The 4,567-nt window shown below is 37.2% G+C and overlaps 1 non-coding gene across 1 annotated transcript; it reads left to right on the top strand.

Moving 5' to 3' along the window:
* The first annotated feature begins 3,701 nt into the window (after positions 1-3,701).
* TRNAG-GCC (transfer RNA glycine (anticodon GCC)) lies at positions 3,702-3,774 on the top strand. The gene has a single exon. It is a non-coding gene; the product is annotated as a tRNA-Gly (tRNA).
* The last annotated feature ends 793 nt before the right edge of the window (positions 3,775-4,567 follow it).

Raw genomic sequence — 4,567 nt, 5'->3', positions numbered from 1 at the left:
CACAGTTAGCCTTATTTGAGCCCTCGAGGAAAGAATGCCAAAATGAATGTTCAAAATGGCTATTCACTGCAACTAAATAATGCTGGGTGTAGAGCACAGGGTGTTGCCTTTGAAAATAGCCGATTGCCATTAGCTTACAAAAAGAGAGTTTGATTCATTAGGATATTTGTAGAACACTAATGATACAATATTAAGACACCAGCACTTTGACAACTAACCCAACGTGTGAGAAAAAAGAACTCTGTCTCTCTCTCTCACTTTTATCAGCTAAAAAAAAACCCCCAAAAGTTAAAATTAAATATGAAAAATTCTTATTAAAAAATACATTTCCCAGAACTGACTTTTATTACCTCCTTGATGGTTTATAGACTTCATTAAGGAAATTAATTTCTAATAATTCCCATATGTTTGATCAGTTTTCCCACACTTGCCTCTGGATAGTGGTATAACCCAAATACTTGAAAGAGAATTCTTAAGATGAATTCTTCAAAACTAAGCAGGTGTCATCAGCAACTCTCTGATCTGAGATTAAATGTCTTTTGGTATAAATAAACAGTTTCAGATTCTTTCCTTGAGTCATTTTTTAATATTAAAAGTTAGCAGTCTGGGTTTTCCCTGGTGGCCCAGTGGCTAAGACTCTGTGCTCCCAAAGCAGGGAGCCCAGGTTCGATCCCTGGTCGGGGATATAGATCCCGCATGCATGCCACAACTAAAGACCCCACGTGCCACAACGAAAATCCTGTGTGCCACAACTAAGATCCAGTGCAGCCAAAATAAATAAATAAATATTTTTAAAAAATTAGTGGTCTTTAGTGGTCTTCCAACTACATGTTGTCCATCAAAGAAACATTTTAGATGTAAGGATACATATCGATTCCAAGTAAAAGGATGAAAAAAGAGATTTCATGCAAATAGTAACCAAAAGAGCACAGGAGTGGCTATATTAATTTCAGACAAAATAGACTTTAAGTCAAAAACCGTTACAAGAGACAAAGAAGTACATCACATAATGATAAAAGGGTCAATTCAGGGCTTCCCTGGTGGCACAGTGGTTAAGAATCTGCCTGCCAATGCAGGGGACACAGGTTCGAGCCCTGATCTGGGAAGATCCCACATGCTACGGAGCAACTAAGCCCATGAGCCACAACTACTGAGCCTGCGCTCTAGAGCCTACGAGCCACAACTACTGAAGCCCACATACCACAACTACTGAAGCCCACGTGCCTAGAGCCCGTGCTCTGTAACAATAGAAGCAACTGCAATGAGAAACCCGCAACTAGAGAAAACCCACACAAAGCAACGAAGACCCAATGCAGCCATAAATAAACAAATAAATAAATAAATTTTATTTTTAAAAAAAGGGATCAATTCACCAAGAATATTTATAAGTATTTATGCACCAAACCTCAGAGCTCCTAAATTAATGAGGCAGATGTTGAAAGAATTGAAGGGAGAAATACACAGCAACATAATAATATTAAGAGGCTTCAACACCCACTTTCAATAATGAACAGAACAACCATACAGAAGAATAAAGAAATTCAGAAATTGAACAACACTATAGACCAATCAGACATAACAGATATATATACAGAACACTCCACCCAACAACAGCACAACACATTTTCTCAAGTACACATGCAACATTCTTCAGGATAGAACACATGTCTAGCCACAAAGCAAGTCTAAATAAATTCAAGAAGACTGAAACCATAATACACAGTATCTTTTCCAATCACAATGGAATGAAACTAGAAACAAATAGCACAAGAAAAACTGAAAATTTTACAATATGTGGAAATTAAACACTACACTCTTACAAAACCAATGGGTCAAACAAGAAGTCACAAAGGAAATTAGAAAATACCTGGACACAAATGAAAACGCAAAATGCCAAAAAACTTATGGACGCAGTGAAAGAAGTACTAAGAAGGAAGTTTATAGCCGTAAATGCATATATTAAAAAAGGCAAGATCTCAAGTAAACAATCTAACTTTTACCTCAAGGAACTAAAAGAAGAACTAAACCTAAAGCAGGCAGAAGGAAGGAAATAATAAAGATTAGAGCACAGATAAATGAAATAGTCAGCAGGAAAAAAAAAATCATGAAACTAAAAGTGTTTTTTTTCAGAAGATCAACAAAATTGACAACCTCTTAGCCAGACTAACTAAGGACCCAGACTGACTAAAAAGAAGACTCAAATAATAAAATCAGAAATGAAAGAGGGACTATTACAACCAATGCCACAGAAATAAGGATTATAAGAGAATAAATACTATGAACAACTGTATACCAACCAATTGGATAGCCAAGAAGACAAACATAAATTCTGAGAAAGACACAACCTACCAAGACTGAATCATGAAAAAATAGAAAATCTGAACAAACATATAACTAGCAAGGAGATTCAATCAGTAATCAAAAACCTGCCAACACAGAAAAGCCAAGGACCAGATGGCTTTGATCATCCTCAACAAAATACTAGCACACAGAATTCACAACACATTAAAAGAAGTATGTATACACCATGATCAAGTGGGATTTAACCATGGAATGTAAGGATGATTCAACACATAAAAATCAACCAATATGATACTTCACATTAACAGAATGAAGGACAAAACCACACGATTATCTTGACTGATACAGAAAAAGCAGCTGACAATACTCAACACCCTTTCATGAAAAAGCACTCAACAAATCAGGAATGGAAAGAAACTAATCAATATAATAAAGGCCATTTATGAGGGCCCACAACTAACTCACACCACACTCAACAGTGTAAAACTGAAAGCTTTTCCTCTAAGACCAGGAACAAGGCAAGAATGCCCACTCTTGCCACTTCTCTTCAACACATTATTGGAAGTCCCAGCTAGAGCAAAGAGACCCCAGGAAAAAACTCTCACATACATGGTCAAATGATTTTCAGCAATGGTATCAAGACCATTCAATGGGAAAAGGATAGTCTTTTCAACAAATGTTGCTTGAAAAACTGGATATCCACATGTGAAAGAAGGAAGTTACACTCTCACCTAGCAACATATACAAAACTCAACTCTAAATGGACCAAAGATTTAAATGTTAAGACCTAAAATTATAAAACTCTTAGAAGAAAACTCAGAGCAAAAGTTGCACAACAGTAGATTTGGCAATGATTTCCTGGATATGATACCAAAGGCACAAGCAACAAAAGAAACAACAGACAAACTGGACTTCATGAAAATTTTAAAATTCTGTATATCAGAAGACACCATCAACAGAGTAAAAAGGAAACCTGCTGTATAGCACAGGGAACTCTACTCAGTGCTCTGTGGTGACCTAACTGGGAAGGAAATCCAAAAAAGAGGGGATATATGTATACATATAGCTGATTCACTTCACCGTACAGCAGAAACTAACACAACATTGTAAAGCAACTACACCCCAATTAAAAAAACAGAAGTGTAAAGAGGCAACCCACAGAATGGGGGAAAATATTTGCAAATCACATATCTGATATGGGATTAATATCCGTAATATATAAAGAACCCAAACGCGAAAACAAAAACAGAACAAAACACCCAATTAGCCAATTATCAAATGGGCAAAGAACTTGCAGAGCCATTTCTCCAAACATATATGAATGGCCAATAAGCACATGAAAAGATGCTCAACATCTCTAATCATTAGAAAAATGCAAATCAAAACTACAATGAGGGTCTTCCCTGGTGGTCCAGTGGTTAAGACTCTGTGCTGCCAATGCAGGGGGCCCAGGTTCAATCCCTGCTGAGGGAACTAGATCCCACATGCCTCAACTAAGAGTTCACAAGCTACAAATAAAGGATCCTGCATGCTGCTACTAAGACCCAGTGTAGCCAAATAAATAAATATTTTAAAAATAAATTAATAAAATAAAATAGATAACCAACAAGGACCTACTGTAGAAACAATTAAAAAAAAACTACAATGAGACATCACCTCACACTCATCAGGATGGCTGCTATCAAAAACAAAAAAAAAAAAAGAGAGAGAATATAAAAAATGGTGAAGATGTGGAGAAACTGAGACCCTTGTGTCGTGTTGGTGGGAATATACAATGGTGCAACCATTGTGGAAAACAAGAGGGAGTTACATTTCTCTCCCTCTTTCTATTTTTTTTTTTTTATTATAGGCATTGTTTCTAGGATAAGCCTTGATCTTGCATTCTTCCCCTCATGGATGTTACTTCCTGTCAACTTCCAGCAGCAGGAGTCTTCTTTTCAGTGCTTGATGCTTCACAAAATAGACTCAGCCCATTGGAAGCAAATACCAGAGAGCTAGGAGACAGAGCTGGTTGCAAACCTTTCCCTTTCCAGCCTTTGGATGCAATTCTTTTGCCGATAATTTGCTACCTCTAGTTCCTTGGGCCACACAGGTATCCTGTCATCCAGCTCTTTTTATATGTGAGAGACATTCTGCATACTGTCCCTTTTTCTTTGCACAGAAGTATATACAGTGTGGCAGTTAATGTAATCTCCTCCCCCTTGCAAACAGCCACTCTAGAATTTTGGACCTCTAGGGTTCTCTGTCTTGCATGCTTGGGTGCAAG

This window comes from Balaenoptera ricei, chromosome 13 (genome assembly GCF_028023285.1).
Source record: "Balaenoptera ricei isolate mBalRic1 chromosome 13, mBalRic1.hap2, whole genome shotgun sequence".
In the NCBI taxonomy this organism is placed as follows: domain Eukaryota; kingdom Metazoa; phylum Chordata; class Mammalia; order Artiodactyla; family Balaenopteridae; genus Balaenoptera; species Balaenoptera ricei.
This window is presented reverse-complemented; position numbering and strand designations above follow the sequence as displayed.